A 27577-nucleotide genomic window follows, 5' to 3' on the forward strand; every position below is an offset into this window, starting at 1 on the left:
CTCTTGCCTCTTGGTTGAAATAGACTTAGTATGGATTAGACATCTTCACTGGGCTTTGTGGTTTTATTATTTTGCAGAAAACACACAGAATTGGAGTGAGAAAAACTAGGTTAGAGCTCAAGCATCCCTTATTTTGTAGACTGTGTGATCTTGGGCAGAATATGTATTAAATCTGGCTTCTTTTCTTATATGAAAAATGGAGGTTATTGTGATACTTCTCCAAATTGTGAAGTTTGTCAGGGAATATATGTGGATAGGCTTTGAAAACTATAAACAGTGATGTCAGTATAAGGTTAAATGGAGGAGGAAATGGCAACCCACTCCAGTATGCTTGCCTGGAGAATCCCATGGACAGGGGAGCCTGGTAGGCTACAGTCCATGGGGTCACAAAGAGTCGGACACGACTGAGTGACTAAGCACACATAAGGTTAAAAGGAATCATCATACTTGTGAGCTAATGTTCAGGAATCGTTCCAATATTGTATTTTGGTGGATTGATGGAAATGTGTCAGGTAAGATTATATTTGGCTGTAAAAAAACATAAGACGACTATTATAACAGGAACACATAGGAGTTTATTTTTCTCACCTGACAAGAAGTCAGAGGAAAGTTCAGCCACTTACAGATGTCACCGAGCGCCCCAGTTCCTTTTACCTTCCTGCACCACCATTCTTAAGAGGGTGGTTTTTGTTCTCAAGGTTGCAAGATGGCTGCTGTATCTCCAGACATCATATCTACGTCCTAAGAGAGAAGAAATGGAGGAAGGAGAAATAGGGACTGTCAAGGGGTTGAAGGGGCATGCCATCCGAATCTGACTTTTTCTTAAAGAATATTTGTGGAAGCTGACCCCTGCCTTCTGCATGCCAACCTCCCTGGATGGAAATGGGTTTCACAGCTAGCTCTAGTTACAAGAGAGTCTGGAGTGGTGACTTGTAGACCTCCAGTTTCTTTAGTTGAGGAAGGCAAGGGAGAAGGGGATTTTGGAAGCCAACGTGCAGTGTCCACCACAAAGCAGAGTTCATCTTGGAACCCTGATGGGAGGAAGGGGATGGAGAGATGTTGCTGTGGGGTATGATGCTCAGGAGGACGGCCAGACAGTGACCAAACAGCAGGGCTCTGAGCTCTCTGTGGCTTGGACCAAAACATCTTGGCTGTCTCCCACCAAGAGGCCCAGTCCCAAGATTTGGCTCCTTCTGGCAATCAGCCCTAACCAGCTGCTGCCAAAGGGGTAAACACATTCCAAGTCCTTGAGTCCCTGCTGCACTGTAACTGTGGTTAAGACACACCCCCACCTTTACCCCATCTGGGCTAACGGAATGCTCGCTAGAGCTGTGTTGTTTTAGTGATGATTTGTGGTTATCCTCCTTCTCCTTAATGGGGAGTTGAATACCTACACACTTATGTTATCCAACTGAACGAGCGATTTGCATCCCATGTATCTCATTTTTCAGTTCCTTCTCCAATCCTTGGGCACCAAGTAGGCTAAGGCATTACGTGCTCTTTTTTTCTCTACTCTGGAAAGATGGCCATTAAACCAAGCCATGTCCCCAAACCTCTTCAGCAAGGCAGAGAAATAGACAACCATCAGAATCCAGAAGCCAGACATGAAGAGCCAGAAAACTCCACCTGGCTCATCACCAATTGTGGGCTCCATCTGCTTGCTCACTCCTGGGAGAGTGAAACAACCCAGACTCCATCCTGATGATGGTGCCAGGCATGGAGGAGACTCTTGTTCTTGACTAAGGCAACTTCCGTCCAGACAAGGAGACGGATCACAATCACATTTAAGGAAAAAAAAAAAAAAAATTAAAAGCCATTTTATAAAGTATGAATAAGGACTATTGTAAATGGCTCAAACTCTATATGTAAGCAATGAAGTAAGATGAATTGACTGGTACTGAGTTGGAAAAGCTATACAGGGGCAGGGAGTGTGGAACATAATTTAATAAAAATAAACTTTTTTTTTTTTTATGCACCCACTCCCAAAGAAGAAATGGAAAAGTTGTTAGGGTGTGGACCAAGGCTTCTAATTAGCTGTTCTGTTCTTCCTGATTTATCTCCTTTCTTGCCCTAGCACCTTCCTGGGACTTAGTATCACGTGAAGGGACTTGGTCGAAGGGCAGGGCTCCTGGGCCCCAAGCACCTGACCTCCCAGCCTGCTCGAACCAGGAGAGAAACAAGGAGAAACCCACCGTCTCAGGTCACCCCTCCTGCCTCCTTGACCCCCTTCTCTGTTTCCAAAACAGAGGAAGCCCTGAGAAGGCTCTTTGCCAGAGTTGGAAAACAGCTACCCTCATTATCTGCCTCGCCCTGCCGGCTGCGTTTTCCTCCCTCCCTCCGCTGCTTTCTGTCTGAAAGTGTGAAAATTACAAATCCCAAGGAACTGCAATCAGAACTCTACCTAGGGAAAATTCAGAGTATCCTGGCCATAAATATCCCGCTCCAAGACGCCTGACGTCAGAGCGGGGCGGGCGGGCGCGAGGCCGGCCCAGGGGGAGCAGCGAGGTCTCGGTCGGGAGACGGCGAGCTCGGCTCGGCTCAGCGCGGAGCGGGCGCGGCGGGCGGGCGGGCGCGCAGCCGGGCGCGGGGCTGCGGGAGCCGAGGACGCGCCATGGGCGGCCCGGGGTGAGTACGGCCGCCCCGCTCTCCTCCCTGCTTCGCATCCGGGGGGCCAGGGGACCGCGGGAGGCTTTCCGGGCCACTTCCCCACTTCTCTCCTCCTCTACTTTTCTTTCCGAGGCTGAAAGGGGATTTGGCGAGGCAGCGGCTCCACCGGCTGCCTGTTTTTGTGTCCCCAAAGTGCTTTGCAGGAGCCGCCGAGGATCCTTGAGCGGGGTTCTTTGGGGGGTGGTGGTGGGGGTGCTGCGTGCGCGTTGGTGCCGGCGGGTGTGATGTGCGTGTCGAGTCTGCCTGGATGGGCACATCTGGACACAGGAAATGTCCTCGGAAACTTAAAAAAAAAAAATGTTTATGGCTTTGAAATCCGATTCCTTCTTGTCATAAGTGGACAGAGAGAGCTGGTGCCCCCCAAACGGACAACTTTTTGGTGGTGGCTTTTCCCGGTTCGCTTGTGCCTGCCTTTGGGCGATTTAACTCTTCACACGCTCCCAGCTCCCACTTGCAAGCCTGGCCCCTGGCCAGCAGGCTAGGCGGGGGGGAGCGGGGAGCTTCTTGCTCTCAGAAGCAGCGGGACCTGGGAGAGGGAAGGAGCGTCCCAGAAAAGGCGTCCTGAGTGGGGATCCCAGCACCTGCGGCTGCTGCCCGTCCGTCAGCCTGTTGGGGCCCTGACAGCGCTGGGCAATGGGGCTTTGACTTACCCCGAAGGTAGGAGCTGGGCTGGAGGCAGGTAACTGCAAGGGGGAGGAGAAGAAGGAGGTGGTGGGCAGAACTGAGACTCTGTGTCCAGCCGTGCCGGAGAGTGGACTGAATGTGTCTGCCACATGTGCCCACTGTGGGGGCCGTTGGGGGTTCTCTGGGAGCCCCTCGGTGCCCCCAAACAAGATGCAAGCTCGTAACGTAAAGAGACATGTCTGAGTTGTGGGGTGGAGGAAGGGGGAGAGGGAGAGAGATTTTTATCAAAATTGAACACAGATTGTTGAGGTCTGGGCTTGATTTAACTCTTCTCTCTCTGCCTTGGCCACTTTTCCAAAGTCCTGTGGTGGTTTTGCAAAGTTCCTAGGAAGATGGGAAGGCGGGGGAAACCCTACCTCTCCAGGAAAGAGTCTCTGGAGACTTTCCTTGAAACCTACAAGGGAAAGAGAGCAACTTTCTATCTTTAAATAGTTTCAGGTTTTGTGTCCCCCTCCTCCTTCCAAGTTTGGTGTCAGTTTCTTGAGTTTCTCTGAAAAGTTGGCTGAAGAAGGGAATGGATTTTCCCTAGGTCTTAGAGGGGGAATTGTGCTCTTTGAGTGTGGGAGGAAGCGGGGCAGTATGGATCCACCAGCCCGGGGTTGCCCTATGCACACATTGGATGTCCATAGCTGTTCAGCAAACCAGTGACCACAAAGAGAGCCCTTTCAGTGTCATCCTACCCGGGTCTCTGGTTTTATATTTTGCAATAGAACCAACCTGCAATATTTGGGTGGGAGGAAGATTACTGGACTCTCCCTGTGTCCTAGAAAAAAGGAGAGAATTAAAAAAAAAGGATCAGGGAGGAAATGTGGATATAAAAAACGGACCCACAGGAAGTTGAAGATTTGGGAAAGGTTTTAGAAATTGTACAAATTGACCCCTCGAGAAGAGCTGTAAGAGACTGAGCAGACAGCAAGTCAGCTCTAGACTTCTTTAACTTCAGGAGTATGTCTTTAACTTGAGTGCAGTGAAGGAGGAGGAAATCACGCTAAGGGCCGTCTAAACAAAAGTGCTTGTAAAGGGATAGTGGGGTACCCGCCACGAAATGCATGTGTAGGCGCCTGTTTATGCATTGGGGACTGCATGGGGATGGTCGTGGCCTCAGGCCTGGAAGCATAAACGGGCCATTTCTTGGTTGCTCTGGGAGCTGCATCGACCTTCATCTCTCCATTAAAACAAAACAAAACACAACAACTGTGCTATTATTGTCTGGTTCCCTGGTAGCTGCACAGTCCAGCTCCTAACTCCTAGCTGCGTTTCCAAGGTTTTTCCTCCGGATCCTCACATGCTGAGGGAATGCACGTGCCCTCATCAGGACAAAAAGAGGAGAGAAACTTCTCGTGGACCTCAGCACTGAGAAGAGAGTGAGGAGTTCAGGAAAGGGGAGGGTGTGAGGGGGGGAACAGTAGAAAGGCCGGTGGAGGTGGAGGGTTTTAGTTTTGGTGATTGTGGAGGAGGTTGAAAGGCCACTGCCTTCTGTGGAAAAAAGTCTCCTCCCTAGTCGTCTTCCCCAGCCCCCTGTCACCAAAGTTTTTTTTTTTTTTTTTTGACACAGAACAGGTTAAACTGTTGCCATGACTGAAGAGCCTGGGATCCAGGGATAAAGAAGAGGGCAGAGCGAAGTGTAGGTGGTCAGGAGGATGCAAAGATAATCAGTGAGGCAGAGGCTGGCCTCACAGTGGAGCTGATGGAAGTAATGACTGAAACGTCCCCATTCATTCCCACCATGTACAAATAGAAGACTGACTATCCAGAGGTGGAGGGGACCCATCCTGGAGTCTTGTTGTTCAGTCACTCAGTCATGGCCAACTGTTTGTGACTCCATGGACTGCAGCATGCCGGGCTTCCCTGTCCTTCACTATCTTCCAGAGCTTGCTTAAAAAAAAAAAAAATTGGAGTCTAGGGTGGCCTCTTGTCCCAGCACAGGCCCCCTCAGGGACAATTGAGGCTGAGATCTGGCCTTTCAGCTCTTTCATCACCCTCTCTGGAGGGTCAGTGGGATCCTGACCCTTTAGAGTTTGCTCAGGGGGACATTTCACTGGATTCTCAGACCACTGATGCTTGAGCTGATATGGAAGCCTTCTCATTGGCCCTTCTGTCAGCTCAAGCTTCTGACCAGCTCACTGGTCATCTCTGAGATCAGAATACTTAGGGTGCATTCTCAGGCTCTCCAGAAGGTCAAAAGGTCAAAGGCACCTGGCAGAAAGAACCACTTGGAAGGTGTCCTTTGCTTTGACAGCAGTTGACCTAAGTCTCCACAACTAGAGTCTCTGTGTTCAGGGATCTGGTGTCCTTCAGCTCTGGACTTCAGATGCAGCCTGGCACAGTGGAAAGGACCGACCTCAGTGCAGTCTGCCTGGGAGAGAATCAGTAAGCTGGGCATGTGTGCTCAGTCGTGCCACTCTTGGCAGTCCCGTGAACTGTGGCCTGCCAGGTTCCTCTGTCCGTGCGACTCTTCAGGCAACAACACTGGAGTGGATAGCCATTTCCTTCTCCAGGAGATCTTCCTGACCCAGGGATTGAACCTGCGTTTCCTTCTTTGCAGGTGGATTCTTTACCACTGAGCCACCAGGGAAGCAGTAACCTGGGCTACAATACTTATTCTTTCTGAGCTTAAGTTCCCTCACCTGTAAAACGAGAATGATACCACTCAAGGTGGCTACAAACATGGTATTTATGCAAAGGGAGTAAAACAGAGCGAGAAATGTTGCAGACCCTTCATAAAGGGAATCTCATAATTTTATTTTCTAGTTTTTTAGCCATCAGGCACCCACATGGTTTGGGAAGGACCTCTCTCCAAATCTGGCTGCGTTGTTTTCCATTCTTGAAGACCCATGGGTGGAGATTCAAGGGGTCAGGTCACCTTTACTTCCTCCCTCTAGAAGCCGTAGCCAGTGGGGATTATCTAGGAGTGTGGCTGCTCCGTTATCCTGAGGGCTGAGAGGAGGTACCAGGCATCCTGGATATCTGGCCTCGAAACCACTCTCCTGTTTGTTCTTGGGAGGGAGGAGGGCAGCAGAGCCGGTTGTATGGATGGGGTGGGAAGGTGGGAGTGGGGCGGGAAGATCAAAGAGCAAAGGCATCCTGAAGGACAAGCCCCAGGTCAGAGACGGTCACTGCTGCTCAGGGTGAGAGGAGAGAATCTGATGGGTGGTAAAAATGGAAGCTTTAGCCATTTGTAAACAGCTTGGCGGGTATGGGCTGGGGAGGCTGCCCCCTCCCCAATGGACATGTTGTCCAGCCGTGTGGGGTGGCCAGTCCAGAGGACTGAAGGACCATCTGATGTGGGGAAAGCAGCTGCAGGTTCTCTTGGCCCATCTCAGCGCTTCTCAGTTATCCTTCAAGTTGACATTTAAGACTTTGAAGATCACATTTGTTTCTGTTTTGTTCAAGCTCTCTCTTTAACCATGGCCTGGGATGACTTTTCAGCTTTTAAGAGACTCAGCCAGTGGCCAACTTCTCTTGAGATGGCCCAGATTGGGGGTCGGTGAATTCCTCGCTCCTGGCAGTATCTATTTCTCCAAACTCTCTCCTCACATTTTTTTGGTTTGTTTGTTTTTTTGTTTCATTATGAGGTTATAAAACTGCACCATCCGAATGCTGTGCAGGGAGGAAATGCCTTTTTCTCTGGACCCTGGGGTCATCCTGCTAGTGCTGAGCAAGGCTGTCAGGCTATGGGCATTAGCAGGTGTTGTGGGGTTCTTTCTGGGTCCCCCCCACCCCTCGCCTGCTTCAGAAAAAGAAAAGGAAAGACAAAAGAAAACCGAGAAAAATAAACCTCAGGCAGTTGGGTAGCTCTTTGAATCCTGGCTACAGAGGAGCTGAATTATTTGTAGGATGCCCCATGGGTCTGTGCAAAGAGCTTCAGAATCAACAAGACCCAGGTGTGAGCCCAGTCCTGGGACCATCGGGTCACAAGCTGTTCAGCCTCTCTGAGTCTTTTTCACCTGTCAAATGAGAACAATAAGTGTTCTAAAGGGTTGTTCTGAAGGTGAAAGGAGACAGTATATGGGAAGGACCTAGCACACTGATCAGTGTTCAGCAAAATGGCAATGCCCTTCACTTTCTAGTCCTTAAGCTCATGAAAGTACCTGGATTTGGACATTTGTCCATGGGTCAAAGTAAATAAGCCACCTATTCAAGGCTTCACAACAGTGCTCAAAGGTCAGCTGTCTGCCTGGAGATGGAGACCTTCACTACAAAAGTGGGGCACAGATCAGCAGTCCCCATGCCAGACAAATGGCAGCTCCATGCGAGGGTCTACTAGCATAAACGAAAAGGCCACCCACTCGCTCACCCATGAACCCGGGCTATGAGTGAGCTCCCATTAGAGCTTGGTGTAGAAGTCCCAAACACCATCTTGGTTCAAAGAATTGAGGTCAAAACTGGAGAGGGAAATCACTGATGTAGGACCCAGCATTAAATCTGAATGATAATGGCACAATGACAGTTGTACCTCATGTTTGAAAAGCATGTAGCCTCATTTCATCCTCATGATGATCTTATGAGAGGGGTATAACCCACATTTTACAACTCAAAGTGGGGGGCTTAAAAGACTTCCCCTATTTCAGACGGTAAATAAGTGAAAGAAACAGGAGGCAAACAGCTACCCAAGAAGCAGGTCTCAGCCCATCACCTGGGAAGGTTGTAAAATCATCAGTACCTGTGCCCAGCCCAGGCTGATTAAATGAGAATCTCGGGCGTGGGGCCAAGGCACTGGTTGTTCTGCAAGGTTCCCAGGTGATGTGAAGTATGAGTTGAGAGCCACAGGTCTAAGGGAAGCGAGAAGTGGACGAAGGTGAGGAATCAGTCTTATCAGGCAGAGGTGAAACAAACAGATCTTTACTAGGATTTCAGCTCCATGGTGGTGGAAACTTGCGTGGTTCTCCCTCTACCTGGAACCTAGAACATGCCGGATACAAGGTAGATATTCGATCCACGTTGGCTGAAGGAATGAACAAACTGCTATAGGTTAGGAGCTGACAATTTCAGCAGCCAAGTCCAACCTCTCCCCTTATGTGTAAGTAAAGCAAGCCTTGTGTGTTACTGGAACGTAGCTGTGCTGTTTGGGTATGCGTTATCCGTGGCCCCTTTCATGAGAAAAGGGTGGAGTTGGAGTGTTGTCATCGAGGCTGTATGGGTTGCAGAGCTGAAAATATTTACTGTCTGGCCCTCTAACAGACAAAGTTTGGTGGCTCCTGCCCTGGTTCTCAGCAAGAACAGACCAAGTACAGTTTAGGGAAGATTGTTGCAGCTTGGTGGTCAAGAATATGGCTTCTAGAATCAGATTTATGTTTGAATCCTGGCTCCACCACTTAACCTCTTGTAAGACCTTGTATATTATTTCACTTGAGTCTCAGGTTCCTCATCTGAAAAATGGGGATGATAATAAATGCTACCATTCTTGAAGGATGGTTGCCAAGATTGCCAACCCCCGGCCTAGAGTAAGCACTCAATCAATGTTAACTATCCCTATGGTGGTGGTCGTTGTAGTTCCTGGCAACTAGCCAATTGGAGGGAAAACTAAAGTCAAAATCTGAATCCAGAATAAGGGATGTGGTGGGAAAAAATAATCAGTTGGTAAGCTGGTGTGAGGAAGAAGGACTGATGTGAGGTTTTTGAGGTAAAGGGGATCTTTTTACCATAACACAAGACAGGCTCCTGACGTGCGAGTGAGGTGCTGTGTGGCTGACGGCTGTGTCAGCCGTCAGTTCCATCATCCCTCAAGGAATAGTGTTGTGCTGTATTCAGTGGCTCACTCGTGTCTTCCTCTTTGTGACCATTTGGATCGTAGACTTGCCAGGCTCCTCTGTCCATGGGATTTTCTAGGTAGGAATACTGGAGCGGGTTGCCATTTCCTACTCCAGCGGATCTTCCCAACCCAGGGGTTGAACCCTGGTCTTCTGCATTAGCAGGCAGATTCTTTACCAACTGCACAACCTGGGAAGCCCTTTCCCTCCCAACCCTGCCCTAAGGGTTAACTTGGGCTTTATTGCACTGAGCTTAGTCACGAGCATGTCCCGCCTCTCTTCCCTCGCTTGTACTTTGTTCTGCCTGGATGGCCCTTCTTCCTGGGACTGCTTGTCCTACCAGGCTTGCTCTGATGGCCCCTTCTGTCCCAAACTCCCTTTTCCAGGCTTCCCTTCCCGCCCAGTCACTCCCTCTTCGCTCTGCAAACTTAGCAGGCAGCTCTGACATAACATCTAACACGTGGCATCAGAGTCCGGGAAGGACTGAGTCTCTGTCTTGCCTTCTACGTATTTGGAGCTCATAAAAGTCAAATTACATTGTAGAAGCCACACCTGGTAGCCAGTGTCAATTAAACCCTTGGTTCAACTCTGACAGCTGAGCTAACTCTTGAGGAATGCCTAGGGTATGTGCTGATGGGATGGTGAGAGCAAATCCCCAGAGCCAACCAGATGGAGAAGAGCGGTCCAGTTTATAGACGACGTGGAAGCTTTGTGTCCTTATCCTCCGTGCTGTGGTGGCTCCTGCCCTCTGGAGCACCTCTCTTAAGGGGTAGCCAGGGACAGGGAAAGAGAGAAGAAACTTGAAACCAACCCTCTGACTTCTTGTCAGCAGATGCGGTGAGAAGTTGGGTTTTGGCTTCTCTGGGCTTTTCATGTGTACGTGCCAAGATAATTGGGAATTGGCTTGGGACGGTCAGCTTTCATTATCACGGTAACAAAGAGAGGCACAGTCATGCATAATAGCAAACAGCAGATAATTCACAATATTGCCATCTGAACGCAGAATGTGTTGCATAATTTTTATGGATTTTAGTGGCAGATGTATACTCATGGCAAATACACGTCATATATGGAATAATATTAAAATTGTTATTTTCTAATGATGGAGAAGGCATGGGAAAATGTCATCCTTAAATTAAATATTCCTCTTTGAGCAACACCAAATGGACAATTAGGAGCTGATGTCTAAGAGGGAAAGGAAGACAGGGAATGAAATCGTATTGTTAGTAGGTCCCGCTATGCAAGTAGCACCATGTTGATAATTTTTTTTAAATGTATTTCTTATTTGATTTTTCAAAATTACAATGGTAATTCTCCCTTGCTTAAACATGTGAATCAATATCATGCAGAGATACAAAAAGACAAATGGAAAGCGAATAGCATCTCCACCCCTCCTCCACACCCTGGGAATTAATGTTTACAGCCTAGAGTTAATCCTTCCTTACCTTTTCCTGTGTCCATACAACTACTACAGGTGTGTACCATTATGGTGGGGTCTTGGCCCAGACGGTAAAGCGTCTGCCTGCAATGCAGGAGACCCGGGTTCGATCCCCGGGTTGTGAAGATCCCCTGGAGATGGAAATGGCAACCTACTCCAGTACTCTTGCCTGGAAAATTCCATGGACTGAGGAGCCTGGTAGGCTACAGTCCATGGACTCGCAAGGAGTCAGACACGACTGAGTGACTTCACTTTCACTTTCTTGTTGTTTGATTCGTTTGTTTTTCACTGAAATGGGATCTCTGTGTATTACTCTGCAGCATACATTTCTTCTCTTTTGACCCTTTATCAGGGTCATCCCTATGCTGAATGGAACCGTTTATTTTTTCTGATTTCTTTATATGCCTAGACACACACAGGGGCTTCCCAGGTGGCTCAGTAGAAAATAATCCCCCTGCAATGCAGGGCACGCAAATTCCATCTCTGCTGCAGTATTCTTGCCTGCGAAATGCCATGAACAGAGGAGCCTGGAGGGGTTGCAAAAGAGGCAGACGTGACTGAGCGACTGAGTACACAGACACACACAGCTCTGTATATCTGAGATCATGCCATTCTTGCAGCAAAGTTCATTATTTTTTTTTTTCAATCAGTCAGCTATTACATGTGATTTCATCCTGGGTGACCACCAGCTTGAGTACCTGAGTCTAACATACCAAGCATCCATCACCCAGGAAAGATGAGTGGTTGTTGTACCCTAGCCTGTGACCATCCTGGGTACGCCCACCTGCTGTGTGTGGTCTTTGTTTGTCCTCTAGGAAAGCTTTTGAGCCTCAGTCTCTGTGGCTGCCCCCTCCTTCTCATCAGATTTAGTCTTCCCTCCTTGGGTCTCCTCAGTCACTGAATATGTAGGAAGAGCTGCAGGAAACAGCAAAGACTGATACCTTGGATTGGAGAACAAGGGTGATAGAACAAGTCAGGCAGTGCAGGATAATGGTCAGGTGTATGGACCCTGCATACAGATCACCAGCCCCCAGCACGACTGGTTCCCAGCAGCAGACAGTGCTGGCAGTGGTCAGCCCTCTTAAGAATTGCCTCAGCTGCAGTCTCTCCTACTGGGTCCCCTCTGCCCCGATGTGGGGGAAATTCTGAAGGGCACCCTGGCTTCAGAGCTCCCCATTGGGTTGGCTGAGGCCTTCACTGATGCTGCATGACAGCTGTACTTCCCCTCCTACCTGAACCCCCCTCCCATACCTGGTTAATTCTAAGAATCCTTCCTAATAACCCCCTGCCTGCCCCTAGAAGTTTTACTTATTTTACATGGAATCGTTTTGGAGCAGCCCATTATTATCCAGATAATTGTTGGTGGCTCTGTCACTATATGAAAAAGTACATTTTTTTTCTTTTTTCTCTTATGCTCTATTTTGTATGTTTTCTAGGCGGGACCCAACTGATTTCTCTTCAAATAGAGTTGTGTTATAACTGGGAAGGCTGAGCACATGTTTTGATTTTATTGCCAGATTTGCATTGGCACCTTCTCCCTCCCTCAGATCCTCAAGTCTAGGCTGAGAGGTGTGGGTGTATCAGGTCAGAAGCATGACTGGATAGCTTTGTTGCCATCCTGCCTGGAGACAGGATCTGGACAAGTTGACCTTTGGGAATTCTTCTCTGTCTTACCAGTGCGTCTGCTATATAAAGGGGGTGGTTTCAAGGGGCTCTGTTGGCTCACTGGGAGCCAACTTCCTGCCTGCATAGGTTTTCATGCCTGCCTGGGTCTCTGCCAGATCTGATTTGTTCTTATGGGGGTGTTTGTTTCTTACTGCTTTGTCCCAAGCGAGGGAGGTCTTTGGGGCTGTGCATTGAACATTTCACCTTCTGGGTTACGTACACTGATAACCTGCCCAAGTGCCAAAGCAAAGCTTGCCTGCATCGCAGATTCCCGATGTGCCAGACTCACAGTTCATATCTGACCGCATTCCTGGGGGTCAGTGTCAACACTCCCTCCATCACTTCCTCTCAGACACCACAGCCCCCAGCCTCAGGTTCCCCTGATAAGGTAATGAGGGAAGGGAGTGATTCCAGGTCAGTGAGGAGATTCATCAGCATCTCCACAGTGCCAGAGGCAGCTTTGAAATTCATTTGAAGCAAATTCAGAGTTTCTGTGGACTTTGGGCAATAGAAAGGCGAAGCCATTTTAAGTTTTCTTTTTTTTAAAAAATTCTCCATCAATATATTTATCAGTCTGTTCCTGATCATGTGACACTGAGCTGGCAGCTGCCCAGAGAAAGAGAGTTAGGAATTGCCTCTGCCTTTCCGAGACACTCAGTTGATAACTTACCATTACCACTTCCCTGAACAGAGGTGATGTTATTGATGTCTGTGATTCCTACATGGAAGCTGGGACTGACAGCTGATAAACAGACCAGACTTCTGAATATAAAGCTGTGAGTCAGAGCACAGGTACCGGCTTCAGGTTCTGGGTCTACTTCATGCTAGCCGTGTGGCCTTGCATCAGTTACTTCATCTCTTTGTGCCTAAATTTCCTTATCTGTAAAATGGGCTGTTATGAAAGTGAAGTTAGTGCATGATTTGGTAAAAAGAAAAAAAAAAAAACTGTTTGAAACCATGGCCGTCACATAGCACTAGGAAGTATTAGTGATGGAGGTGATGGTGGTGGAGGTGATGATGGAGAACAGGGATCCAGTCTCATTAGCCCCATTGGTCCTTCATCCTCCACAGTGCTCGGCGCAGAGCTGGGGCCCACCAAGCATGTATCAGGTGAAATATGCCACTGCCTTTTGCCAAGTGTCCACTGCCTGATTAGTCTGCTCAACTCTCTACTAAAAAAAAAATGTTTTCCATTTAAAATTTTTATTTCAACTTTATTAAAGTTTGACATGATTCTGAAAAATGCAGTTTGTAATTGTATATCTCCAGTGGGTTTTCACGCCTGTGTAACCAGCATCCAGATCAAGAAATGCAACATTCCGAAACTCCTACCTCCCCTGCCCTGATAAGTCCCTCATGTCCCTTTCTGGTTACTCCCCTTTCATAATCCTAACTTCTCATGTCAAAGATTAGTTCTGCCTGTTCTTGAACTTCGTGTAAATGGAATCATACATTGTGTACTTGTTTGTAGGTGTCCACTTTTGCTCAGCACGGTGTGCTGATGACTCATTCTTGTTGTGTAGTTTTCCACTACGGGACCATCCACGCTTGATCCAGTCTTCGGTTGGTGAGCATTTGGGTGGTTTCCAGGTTTGGGGCTGTTGTGAACAGCCTTGCTGTGAACACTTGTGCGCTTGTTCGCAGATGAAGATAGGGATGCTTCTCTGTTGCTGTGTTCCCGGGACTGGAACAGCTGGGTACTGTGTGTGTGAAGTCGCTCAGTCGTGTCTGACTCTGTGCGACCCCATGGATTGTAGCCTACCAGGTTCCTCCGTCCATGGGATTGTCCAGGCAAGAATACTGGAGTGGGGTGCCATTGCCTTCTCCAGGAGATCTGCCCGACCCAGGGGCTGAACCCAGGTCTTCCACATTGTAGGCAGACGCTTTAGCATCTGAGCCACTAGGGAAGTCCTAGGTACTAGGGAATACACATATTCAACTTTAGGAAATACTGCCGAACAGCTTTACGGAGTGGTTTTACCATGTTTTGCATTTTCTGTGAAGACGAAGAAGCTGTTCCAACTTGGTAGTGTGGCGGCATGAGGCCTGGTCATATCCTGGGGCTCCTGAAATGTGCATCTTCTCCAAGCTTTGGTTGTAGAAAGCCTTGGGAAGGGAGGCATGTCCTCTCTACCAGGCACTGCACAAGGTGTATCACTTATGTCCCTTCACCAAATCCTCTCAACCATTCCACAAGCTGAGATGCTGTTATCAACCCCTCTTACAGATGAGGCAGCTGAGGCTCAAAGCAGTTGAATGAGATCCCTAAGGTCCTTCAGGAAGAAACTGTCAGGGCAGAAAACAAGTGTGCCTGCAGCTAAAACATGTGCCTTTTAGGATCCGATGGTGAATTGTTTTGCCTTTGGTGCTAACAGCAGAGAGAAACACAGACCACTCTAGAAACCCATGCCAGCTGTGAGTGGTGGCCGAGAAGATGGTCTGTGAGAGGGAGCAGAAATAAGCAACTAAGTGACCTTGGGAGGTCAAATTGTTTTCCTGCCCAGGGATGGTTGGAGAAAGTCATAACTTTCCTGGAAGGCAAGGGCGACCATGTAATTTACTGTCTAAACCAGGACTCTTTCAAGAGTGAAAGCGTGCTATCTGGATAGGACGCTGGGGAGGCAGGCATAAATTGGGACTCTCCCAGTTTTGCTCCCCGCCCCCCAGAAGTCTAAGTGGGTATGGCTCTCCTGGTAAGTGGGGCTGCACAGGTTCTTTTTAACTCTTTCAGAACACCGTCTGTCTGGACTCTGCCCTGATGTAAAGTCTTCTATCCGCCTCTGTTTATACTAAAAATGAGTCTGGTTTTCTTCTTCCCTTCTATACAACATTCCCTGCCCAAATGGGGCTCCGACAAGGTAAGCTTCCTTTAAAACAGATCCTGTCACACTGAGATGCATACGCCAACAGATTAGAAGCTTCTAGAAGCCTAGGACGGTGCCTTAGTCACTGTGATATCTACAGCGCTTAGCTGGGTGACAGACATAGAGTGAGCACTCCAGGAATGCTTGACTATATATGATGTTTATCCATGTGCTTATTCATTCATAGTTCATAAAAAAAGAGCTTAGTTTAGATCCTAGCCTCTTTTTAAAAATTTATTTTTAGTTGAAGGATAATGGCTTTAGAATGTTGTGTTGGATTCTGCTGTACAAGCACGTGAATCAGCCATCAGTATACATATATCCTCTCCCTCTTGAACCTCCCTCCCAATCCCCACCCCATCACAGAGCACTGGGTTGAACTCCCTGTGTTATACAGCAACTTCCCGCAAGCTATTGGAAAAGACCCTGATGCTGGGAAAGATTGAAGGCATGAGGAGAAGGGGACAACAGAGGATGAGATGGTTGGATGGCATCCTTGACTCAATGGACATGAGTTTGAGCAAACTCTAGGAGATGGTGAAGGACTGGCATGCAGTAGTCCATGAAGCTGCAAAGAGTTGGACACAACTGAGCGACTGAACAACAAAAACATATATGTTGATGCTACTCTTTCAATTCATCCAACCTTCTCCTTCCCTTTCTGTATCCACAAGTCCATTCTCTACTTCTGCGTCTCTATTTATGTCCTGTAAATAGGTTCATCAATACCATTTTTCTAGATTCCATATAGAGGTGTTAATGTACCATATTTGTTTTTCTCTTTCCAACTGAATTCACTCTCTATAACATGCTTTAGGTTCATCCACCTCAGTTCAGCTGACTCAGATTTATTCCTTTTTATCCTAACCTCTTGTTTTTTTTCATCTGACTCCTATTCCACTGGTCCAGAAAGAAGTCAGGTGTGTGTGTGTGTGGTGGGGGGTGGTGCATGCACACAAAGAATGAAGAATCAAAGGGATCAACTTAATGAATAGCAAACACATCATGGAATTTGATGTCAGGATCTAGGTTTGAGTTTCAACCATCCACTAATGAGCTGTGCTGGCTTAGATAAGTGATACAGCAGTTTAACATTGCTGAGCCTCTGTTCCGGCCATGTGTGGAGTGGAAACACAGTAATACCAGGGGTAAAGGAGTGAAATGTGTCTGGGGAGCAGGGTATATGAAACGCGCTCAGTATGCTGTGAAGTGCGTAAATTCCTCGTTGTTAGTGGCTGTAGTGGTTCAGCCGCTCTCTGAGAAGCACCAGTGGGAGACGCTGTGTGCTGAGGCAGGTCCTCCATCAGCTGAATGAATCCCCATCAGCTAAATCTATTTCTGCCCCCCAGGGCCTCTGGTCTCTCAAAGCGAGGCATCAGCATGTACGTGGCAACTCCATGTGACTGGGAGCTCTTATTAATAAACCAGGAAGCATTCAGCAGATTCTTCAAGGTCTTAGGGATTTGATGTGGGTGTCGAAAGATAAGGATGCAAAGGATGATTAATTTCTCATTAAGTCCACAGCTGCATTTTCTCCAGAACAACAGAAAGAAGCGTTTAAGGGCTTAATGTGTATCCCACAGTATCTTTGATATGGTGTGGTGGTTTCTCATGTAGATTCTGGGGTCAAAACTGCTAGGATCCAAATTTAAGATTCCACTGTTTACTACAATTGCAGCCTTGGGCAAGTATTTATCTCCCCTGAGACTCAGTTTCCTCATCTCTAAAAGGGTGATAGTATTATAATAGTACCTACCACTAAATGGGGCTTCCCTTGCGGTTCAGCTGGTAAAGAATCCGCCTGCAATGCAGGAGACCTGGGTTCGATCCCTGGGTTGGGAAAGTCCCCTGGAGAAAGGAAAGGCTACCCACTCCAGTATCCTGGTCTGGAGAATTGTATAGTCCATGGGGTCTCAAAGAGTTGGACACGACTGAGTGACTTTCGCTTTACCACTCAATGAGGACAAAATTAAGACTTGAAAAGTACTTAGAGCAGTGCCTAGAACACAGTATGTACACTGTAAACCTGTGTTATAGGCCAAATAATGTGTGGTCCATTGGTATACGATGCGCTGATACAACACATAGTTAGAGAAGGGAAGGTCGTTTTGTGATGGGGATGTCTGGAAAGGCTTTGTGGAAAAGAAGCATCCTCAAGGTTGATTCTTTTACACTCGGAGCAGAAAGTTTATGCCCATGATTTCTCTGTTCCTCAAGCTTGGAAAAGAAGATTTACTGTGGAAAAAATTCTCTCCTTAAGAGACATAGTTTAGACTTCCCTGGTGGTCCAGTGGTTAAGTATCTGCCTGCCAATGCAGGGGACACGGGTCCGATCCCTGGTCCGGGGTGATTCTGCATGCCATGGGGCAACTAAGCCTGTGTGCCACAGCTGCCCAAGCCCACATGCCCAGAGCCTGTGCTCCACAGCAAGAGAAGCCACCGCCATGAGAAGCCAGTGTGCTGTGACTAGAGAGTAGCCCCTGCTCATTACTTCCAAAGTACTTCCTCCATCCTTGTGTCAGGGATGGGGGGATATTCAGATGAGTCCTGCAAGTACTAACAGTGTTGTCAAGAAGGGATCTAGCAGTGAAGAATACTATCCCATGCCATCAGCGCCATGAGTGGGAGATGCTCAAAGCTGAGAAATTTAGATTCCACTTAAGAGTGTTTGGGAATGTGAGGAAGTTCAGGAATCTCCTTCCAGGTTTCTGTTGTGATGATGGGATGGTAAATGTATGGTGCTTCCTGCGGTAGCAGGATGGATAGATGGTTCCTGTGGTTCCTTTCACATGTCTGTGATGTCCACATAGTTGTGTGTCTCGCAGGTAAAGGGCACGATGAGAAAACACTCTGAACTTTTCCTAGACAGTGTTGACAAGGTCTACACTAATGTGTGTCTCACAGTGCCCAGGGATTGTTGGGATTTCTGCTTCATGGGCTTCATCTCTAATGTTGTGACTCATTTTTAAAATTGTCTATCTCAAAGCCAGTTTAACAAAAGGAAGTCTTCCCTCTGGCTCCAGCCACAGCTCTTCCTCCCTCTCCAAGTTTCCTAGTGAAGAAGTAATGAAATACTATCTGACTTATTCAAACTTTCATAAATTAAAAGAAAAATTCTTGGGGTTTTCCAGAGCATGCAAATGCAGTGCTAACACTGCAGTGATGCTGTAGAATAATAAACATGTGAAAAAATGTTTGACCTGACTTGGGATCAGGGAATTACCCTAAACTGAAGTCTTAGGAAGACAACCATTTCACACTCATCAGATTGGCCCCCCAAATTATATTCCTCCCATTGTATATAGTTCAGTTCAGTCGCTCAGTTGTGTCCAACTCTTTTCGACCCCATGGACTGCAGCACGCCAGGCCTCCCTGTCCATCACCATCTCCCGGAGTTTGCTCAAACTCATGTCCATTGAGTCGGTGATGCCATCCAACCATCTCATCCTCTGTCATCCTCTTCTCCTCCCGCCTTCAATCTTTCCCAGCATCAGGGTCTTTTCCAATGAGTCAGCTCTTCGCATCAGGTGGCCAAAGTATTGGAGTTTCAGCTTCAGCATCAGTCCTCCCAATGAATATTCAGGACTGGTTTCCTTTAAAGAAATCTCCCATTCACCCATGGTAGGCATTAAATTGGTACAGACGATTGGTGGAGCTATTTGGTGCTATCCAGTAAAACCAAAGATATACTTACCCTACAACCCAGGAATTTCATTCTTAGGTAAGTCTAGAGAAACTCGAATACATGTGAAAAAAGAAATATCCAAGAATATTCATGATTGCATGTTTTTTAAGAGCTAGAAAACTACCCAAATATCTATCATCAACCAGAAAACTGGTTACATAATTTGATATTTATGTGTGATGAAATGCAGTGAAAAAAATGAATAGACTCTGCTATGGAGACATAATCTCCATAATCTCAGAAACAGTATAAAGTGGAAAAGGCAAGTTACAGAAGGATGCCATTGCTATGCAGTTTAAATCGTACAAAGTAATACTCTTATTTGCATATATTTACCTGTGTAATTAAAGTATAAGAAACACGTTATTTTGGAATAAACACCAAATTCAAAGAAGTGGCTCCCTGCAGGGAAGACAGGAAGGAAGACCAGGGAGGGGTCACACAGGGCCTCCATTTGTATCCGTGATATCTATGGCTTGTGATGGCTACACAGATGCTTATTTTATTATTATCTACATTATTATATATTTTTTGTCGATATGTGAAATATTTTCTAATCTAAAACAAGGTAACTTTATAAAATGGGCACAAACTCCTGCTCTGTCTCCTCTGCCTGTTGGTACAGAGATGCTGTGCAGTGAGTGACTGGGAAGATCTCCCCATTTGCTCTGGGTCCATGTGGGAAATTTTAAGTAGATGTGACCATCTTCAAAGGTTTCCCTGGTGGCTCAATGGTAAAGAGTCTGCCTGCAATGCAGGAGATGCACAAGAGACACAGGTTCGATCCCTGGGTTCGGAAGATACCCTGGAGTAGGAAGTGGCAACCTGCTCCAGTATTCTTACCTGGCAAGTCGCATGGACAGAGAAGCCTGGTGGGCTACAGTGCATGGGGTTGCAAAGGGTTGGACATGACTAAGCACGACCATCTTCGAATGGAACATCCCCCATACATCTACACTGGATCCTGTATGCACATGGTAGTCACTGATTTTTGAACTAAACATGTTTTTTCCCCTGACTTGTGGGTTGGTTGGGGTCTTATTTTGATTTGTTGGTGGAGACGCAGAACAGGGCCATAGCAATAGAAACCAAACAGCATCTCTCTGGCTTATTTTCCAGCTAGCAAATTGCTGGAGCCTCCTTGCATCCCATCTCTTCCTTGTTACTGGGGTCCCTTGCTAGTGCTGGCAAGTGAGCACCATCCTGACATCCCTCTGATAAGGACATGGGACTGACATTCTAAGTATTTCTGGTTGCCCGAGGGTGGGGGGAGGAGTCCCCCCTCTCCACCATAACTGCCTGGTTTCAGTGAAGCTCTCCATCCCTTCTAAGTTCCATTAGTACAGCCCCGGCTCTGTTCCTGTTGCAAACATTATGAAATGGGAAAGTACCCACCACTGGGAACTGCTTCACTTTCTTTTGCTTGCCAGTGAAGCCATGCTGACTTCTCCTCTGGGTGCTCATTGAAATGCAGTCGATCCATCTCTTTTATGTGCCTCCCTTTTTATTGCAGCCCCGTCTCCCTTGGCATCTGGTCCAGGTTCAATCCCGGTGACACATACTGCATTGGCCTTGAGTGCCCTGTCCCGTATTGTGCAGCTTCTGTCCTTGACCGAGCCCGTGAACCTCATTGCTCAGTGGTTCTGCAACAGTGAGCCCCTTTCTCTGGCTTCCATGGTGCTTGCGCTGGGGACTGTAGCTGGGGGTGACTTTCCTCTCTGCCTTCAGCTTATTTATACATCATATAACTCATCTTCTTTAAATGGGAGAAAGTTGCTCAAAGCTGGGACTTTGGGGAGCAAGTCCTAGGTACGTGGTTACTCTGAGAATGGACACTGTAGTCCACATCAGCGGAGAAGGCAATGGCACCCCACTCCAGTACTCTTGCCTGGAAAATCCCATGGATGGAGGAACCTGGTGGGCTGCAGTCCATGGGGTCGTGAAGAGTCAGACATGACTGAGCAACTTCACTTTCACTTTTCACTTTCATGCATTGGAGAAGGAAATGGCAACCCACTCCAGTGTTCTTGCCTGGAGAATCCCAGGGACGGGGGAGCCTGGTGGGCTGCCGTCTATGGTGTTGCACAGAGTCGGACACGACAGAAGCAACTTAGCGGCAGCAGCAGCAGCAGTCCACATCAGTCAGGCTCTGGGCGGGAAGCAGTTGGCACGCCCAAAAGGGTTAAACTGATAAGAATGTAATGAGAGGGATATTTGCAGAGAAAGGGCTAAGGAGATGATGAGGCACCTAGGGGCCATCAACAGCAAGAAGCTCTTAACACTCCTACGCCTGCAGAAGCCAGAGGAAGTTCTGGTGTTATCATCAAGCCTTGTGCCAGCTGAAGCCAAGGAGGAAGGGCTGTGTGGCTGGAGATGTGGCCCTAGAGGAACACGGGCCCTGCCAGAACCATGGCTTAGCAGAGACAGAATAGGGGAATAACACCTGAGATCTCTCTCCTTCCGCCCTCCAGTCACATGCTGTTGCTTCCCACTGGGTACTAGAAGCCAAGGAAGCTGTGTGATGCATTCTGGAAAGATCAGCCCCCAGCCACCCCGGGCAGGAGCATGGCAGCGAAGGGCAGGGAGTAGAGCCAGAGGGCCAGGCAGAGAGGAGGCAGCACCATGTATATTTCTCCGTGCTGTCACCGTGTAACTAGGAAGACCAGGTGTAATGAGCATTCAACCAGTAATAGCATTTTGGGCAGCTTGGGCTATGGTTCTGAGACTGACTGACTCCTGGCTTAGATGGGTGAGCCAGGAAGGAGATCTGGGAGGGAAAGGGACTGACCTTCATGGTTATGGGTCATGTACTTTGTTCTTTGCTTTGAAAAGATGATTTGAATGAGACCCGAAGATTGGCTGTTTCTCATGCTCCAGGTGGTTATCATACCTTAAAATGATTGAACTTAGTGATCTCAGGTGGCGAGTTTTAGCCTTGAGACCTTTCCTGAGCCTAACCCAACTGATACACACCACGCTGGTCATGAGTGCCCAGAGTATACGTATGCACGTGAGGCTGATGATGCTCTTAGCTGGAGATGATCTTGGAGTTTTCCTCCTGGCTCCACTTTGATTTGCGTTATTCATTACCTTCGCCCAGAGGCTCACTTGAGCACTTTTTACCTGTGAAGGCTGTGTGATACATGTCAGAGGGACAGCCTTGATCAAATGACCCTGATAGACAGGGTCTCTAAACGTTGTGGCAGGATACCGAGGAAGGAGAAATTAATGTAGCTGAACTAGTGGGGATACAGGACCTGCCCTTGAGAATTCCAAATCTAGTATGAGAATTGGGTTGTACACACTAAAGATAAGGAACCCCTGTGAAGCAACATATCATGAGAAAGTTCACAATATACAAACAAAATGTGTGCTTGGTAAAAGAGGGTCGGAGAATAATAGCCCTGTGGGGGTGGGGGTGGGGGTGGTTTAGTTGCTAAGTTGTGTTCAATTCTTGCTACCTCATGGATTGTAGCCCACTGGGCTTCTCTGTCCATTGGATTTCCCAGACAAGAATACTGGAGTGGGTTGCCAGTTCCTTCTCCAGGGATTGAACCTAGGGATTGAACCCAAGTCTCCTTTGGCAGGCGAATTTTTTACCGCTGAGCTGCCAGGGAAGCCCCACTCGTCCTGCAACCTTAACTAAACGTTTTACATCTCTCAGTAGGCCTCAATTTCCTCATCTGTAAAATGGGAAAACTAAAGGTCTATTTCTCATTAGGCAGTTGCAGGGGTTACAGGGGAACATTATATGAGGCACAGGGCCTAGTACACAATAAATGCTCTGTAAAGGTTGGCGATTATCAAACACCACCGTTATTCCTGGAGGTGAATACCAGTCACCACTTGGGAAAAGGAGTAAGGACTCCAAGTTTCCAGAGGACTTGGCATCTCTTTGAGTCTTTTAACTGAGCTAGGTCATTGCCCTTTTCCAGACCACCTCGCAGGCCTCAATTCTTTGACTCCCACTCACGTCCCATCACAGGTGACATGGGTGCTTGCGGACCTGGCCATCAGCTTGGTCCCCTCTAGGTGGGGAATCGTGAAGTGTTTGGAAGGAAAAGTCTGAAGGGCCATCTTGGCTCATGTTTCCCAAACCTTGTTTGATAAACCACTGGGTTCCCACAGTGGCCCTGGGAAGAAAGTTCTGTGGTTAAAGAAATTGAAGCAGCCATTCCATCTTTGCCCTTCTTTCCCTCACAGAGCCACAATGCTCAGAGTGGCACTGTAGTCAAAAACTGGTTTCACGTTGTTTAAATAGTGTTCTCTCAATTTCTTTATCTGAAGAGGACTTTTTCCATAGGACACCCCACAGAACTAGTGTTTTTAGACATGTATCAGTTAGAATTTTTGTTCAGCTACATGATGATGGTGGTGGTGGTTTAGTTGCTAAGTCGTGTCCAACTCTTGCAACCCCATGGACTGTAGCCCCACCAGGTTCCTCTGTCCATGGAATTCAGAAGCCCAGCTAGAGTGGCCCCGTCAACTCGAGTTCCGTATTTTTCTCATTTTCAGGACAGTAGATGCAGTCCTGAGTTGGCAGAGTGGCACCACAGTGCTATGAGGGACCTGAGCTCCTTCTGTCTCTCTACTTCAGCCTTCTTTAGAATAGACTTTTGTTTTTGCACTCATTGTCTCATGGTTACAAAATGGCTGCATCACCTCTAGCTTCACATCTGCATTCCAAGCAGGAAGAAAGACAAGGACAAAGTACAAAAAGTGCATATCAGCTAATTCGTTCTCTTTAATAAGCTTTACTGAAAAGCTTTTAACAAGCTTTTTTCCAACCTCTAGAAATTGGTTGAAACTCTGTTAAGGGGACTTTAAACTGCAAGAGTCTGAGGAAAAGCTAAAAACTTTTAAAATGGGTATTTTGCTGCTTCAAACCAGACCAGGACCTATTAGTATGGAAGAAGGAGAGAATTAATGTTAGGTGGGCCGTTCACATCATGTGCCACATTGATTGATCAAATCTTTGCTTCTCTCGTCAGTGGGTTTATTCTAAAAGCATCCCATGCAAAAGAAAGAAAAGCAAGCAAGGAAACCAACTACTCTTTGTAATCAGTAGAAAATACTCTAAGCAACAAAGCCCTTGGGCTCACAGACTCATTGGGAAGATGCTGTTGGTGCCCCGTGCAGGCTCCCCTACCACCCCTGCCCCCAGCCGCTGTGGGTGTTCCAGCTAATGGCTCACACCTGTGGGGACTGCCCTGGGGTTATTGAACCTTCTCACCTCGAGGTGCCTGGGAATTACATCATACTTACCCCCAGCTTCGCCTGCATCCTGTGGCCAATGACTAACTGGGGAAAAGGTACAAAAGCCCCACTCCCTTGCCTCAACTGGGGTAGATATGGCAATGCCCTTCCTTCTCCAGAGCACCCCCTGAACTGGGCTGAAGCTCTACTTCTCCTAAAACCACATTCCTGGCAGATCCTTCCCCTTTCTTTCCCTTATTCCCTTCCTGGTCTCTCCTGAGAGCACGACCTCAGTACATGCCATGTATACGAACCTCTGTCTCAGGCTCTGCTTCCAGGGAATTGGATGTAAGGTGTCCCGGGTCAAACAGCTTGAGGGGTGGGGAGGGTCTCCACTTCCTTCTAAGGGATTTGGTATAAAACCTGACCCCTCAGTCCTGTCTGTGGTCTCTTTGGCTTGGCCTGGAGGCTGTGGGGACAGCTCTGCATTTCACCCTGGTGATGACTGTGGGGCAACGTCCTTGCCAGTCCTGTCCAGTATGTTTGGGGAGGACTCGGCACAAGATGGAATACAGCACTCTTATCTTCTCAAGGCAGATATTCTTAGAAACGTTGATTTGCATTCTTAAGCCCACAAACTGTTTGAAAGGACGTGTGTGTGTGTGTGTGTGTGCGCGCGCGCGCGCGCGCACGCGCGCGGTTGCGCGCGCACGATTTTCCATCTTGCGGCAATGGCAGTGGGTATTTATAGCTGGATCTACAGGGCCATTCTCACGTGGCTAAAGCAAATGAAAACCTCATGTGGATTTTGTTTTGTTTTCCCCCCTCTGCTTTTGCCATTGCAAACTCTCCTGTTCTTAAACCCTTGTTGTTGTAACCAGAGCCGCGCGGAGCATCGCTGCAATGGAGAGGTTATGTAAATTTACTATTTCAGGCAAGAGTGCCCATTCTCCAGCAGTCAGGCCACAGGGCCTAAGAGAGGGGACTTTGGGGGGAGAGCTGGCGGGTGACACTGAGTGGCTGCCCCACCGAGCGCCGCTCCCCCTTGAAAGTCTCCCCAGATTAACCCTGTGGATTGTGGATTCCCCAGGTCACCTCATGATCCCTCTGCGTACATGAGCTCCTTGGAAAGACAACTGTTGTCTTTCCCCTTTGTTTTTCTGTATTTCTTAAGCCTTTCAAGTCTATGTTTTGCCTTCTCAGACGGAAAACACCCTGGGGGCCTGGTCTGTTTGCCCAGGTTAGTAGAGCTCTTGGCAGGAGCTGTGTGAGGAGCTGAGGGGGTGGGGGTAGGGGGCAAACACTCAGGCCCCTGCTTTCTCTGGTTGGTTGAAGAACTCCTGGGGTTCTCTAGACGGCAAGGTTGGAGTGTTGGCCTGATCTTTATGGAGAGGCCAGCATTTTAAGCGGAGGAGGCCAAGGGACCCAAGACCCCTGTGGACCATCTACCATTCCTTTCTGGTGACCTGGAACCCACACATTAGCACTTTAGATGAAAGCAGCTGGGGCTGCACTGCGGCCTGGGGAGGGGTGGCCTGGCCCTAACCTGCCAGAACATACGGAGCCCCCGGGGGGCACTGGAGGATGCTTAGGAAGCTTGGCTGCGCTGACCCCGGGAGCTGCGTCTTCTGCTGCCGGGCCTCCTGCAGCTGGCCCGCAGCACAGAGGGCTTTCCAGACTCTTCCTCCTCAAACTCGCTGAGCAATACCCGCCATATGTCCATAGGCCTACTCTGTGCCAAGCACCGGGCTGAGCACTTGCACACTTCGGCACGCCTCATGCTCACAACAGATGTGTAAAGCGTGTGTTATCCCATTTTACGGAAAAGAGAACCCAGTTTCTGAGAGGTACCTTGCCTGAAGCCACACAGATAGGTAGAGGCACAGAGGGCCCAACTCCAAGACCCCAGTCCTCTGTACTACACCCTGATATGTCATAACTATTTCCTTTAAAATATATATATATAAAATATTTATTTGACTGCACCGGATCTTTAGTTGCGGGACTTACGATCTAATTTCCTGACCAGGGTTTGAACCTGAGCCCCCTTCATTGGGAGCATGGAGTCTTAGCCACTGGACCACCAGGGACGTCCCCATCTCTTTTTACAGTGAATTCCCCACAGACCCCCGGGTCAGAAGGCACCTTCTACACTGTGATTAGATGGCTGCCTGGGCAAGGGGCACGCGTGGTTAGTTGCTAAATCGTGTCTGACTTTTTGCGATCCCTTGGACTGTAGCCCGCCAGGCTCCTCTGTTCATGGGATTCTTCAGGCAAGAATACTGGAAGTAGGTAGCCATTCCCTTCTCCAGGGGGATCTCACCAACCTTGTGACTTCCACCATGCTATAACTCTGTAGCAACAGCAAGCATTATTCTATGTTTCTACCTTTCCACCCTGCCTGGGGGCTTCCCTGGTGGCTCAGTGGTAAAACAACCTGCCTGCTAACGTAGGAGATGTAGGTTCGATCCCTGAGTCAGGAAGATCCCCTGGAGAAGGGAATGGCAACTTGCTCCAGTATTCTTGCCTGGGAAATCCCATGGACAGGGGAGCCTGGTGGACTACAGTTCATGGGGTCACAAAGAGTTAGACACCACTTAATGACTAAGCCCGCACCCAAGTGGCCATCTAGTCACAGCATGGAAGGTGTCTTCTGATCCAGGGGTCAGTGGGGAGCTTCTGGAGAGCCTGGGGATTGAACCCTTGGGTCCTGCATCTCAGTCCTGCCACCGCCTCCTCGTGGTGTTCCCCATTTCCAGCCCCCCTTCTCTTTCTACTCCTGTGAGTTCTGGAGGGTTTGCAATCCTAGGATAGAGCCAGCAATCCGTTAGTGTTTGTCCTGATTCCAAGAATCCCAGATATACAAGAATTCCTCACTGAAAAGTCAAGCATTCTTGGGGAAAGTGTGTGTCACCGAGAGAGCGAGATTCCTCACATTGGGAAATGAGATCCTAGGCCGGTCGAGGCAAATAACTGTGGATTTCAGAGCCAGAGGGAAGTGGATTGGCTCCCCCTGACACCCATCTCCCGGGCTACTCACCCCCTCACAAACCACAACTGGCAAATTTGCCTCCCCAGTTCATCTGAGGGCACTAACCAGATGATAATTTCCTCCAGATACAGAAGGAAGGAAGAGGCAGATTGGGGTGCCTGCATGCATACGTATGTGTACACAGTTCTCCTCACTGCTGGTCTCTTTCGTGTAGCTCCTCTTGGCTTGAGCCACTTACCTCATGAAGAACATGCTAGTGAGGTTTTGTTTTGGGAGGTGGGGGAGTGGATCCCAGGATACAGACAGTGAGAGCAGCTGCTCATCTTCTCCTACTTTGGGGCAGCTCTGCTTTTCAGAGCATCTCAGGTCAGTGCAAGGAAAGATGCTCAGTTGAGAAAGGAACCTCTCGTGGCTGCAGATTCAGGTGGGGGTGTCGCTCAGTTGTGTCTGACTCTTTGTGACCCCATGGACTGTAGCCCACGAAGCTTCTCTGTCCATGGGATTTCTCAGATGAGAAAACTGGAGTGGGTTACCATTTCCTTCTCCAGGGGATATTCCTGACCCAGGGATCGAACCTACGTCTTCTGCACTGCAGGCAGTCTCCTGCATTGCAGACAGATTCTTTACCACTGAGCC

At 48.2% G+C, this 27577-nt stretch overlaps 1 protein-coding gene and 1 long non-coding RNA gene across 6 annotated transcripts in view; one reads left to right on the forward strand and one right to left on the reverse strand.

Annotated features, from left to right (window-relative positions):
• Positions 1-2525: 2525 nt before the first annotated feature.
• LOC145518565 (uncharacterized) lies at positions 2526-7115 on the reverse strand. The gene is made up of 2 exons (XR_014062979.1): positions 7072-7115; positions 2526-5978 (listed from the first exon to the last, which is right to left on the reverse strand). It is a non-coding gene; the product is annotated as an uncharacterized LOC145518565 (long non-coding RNA).
• DAAM2 (dishevelled associated activator of morphogenesis 2) overlaps positions 2536-27577 on the forward strand; it is a 127245-nt gene continuing 102203 nt past the window's right edge. For 3 of the 5 annotated variants that reach the window (XM_081523239.1, XM_081523241.1, XM_081523244.1), the window contains exon 1: positions 2536-2625. The gene's annotated coding sequence lies outside the window, so the exon portion shown is untranslated. Of the gene's footprint in view, positions 2626-3033; positions 3325-27577 lie in introns of those variants that run through there. The other 2 variants (XM_081523238.1, XM_081523243.1) reach the window with 1 other exon arrangement.

This window comes from Giraffa tippelskirchi, chromosome 8, assembly GCF_054371585.1.
Source record: "Giraffa tippelskirchi isolate mGirTip1 chromosome 8, T2T-mGirTip1v1.2.pri, whole genome shotgun sequence".
NCBI lineage: Eukaryota > Metazoa > Chordata > Mammalia > Artiodactyla > Giraffidae > Giraffa > Giraffa tippelskirchi.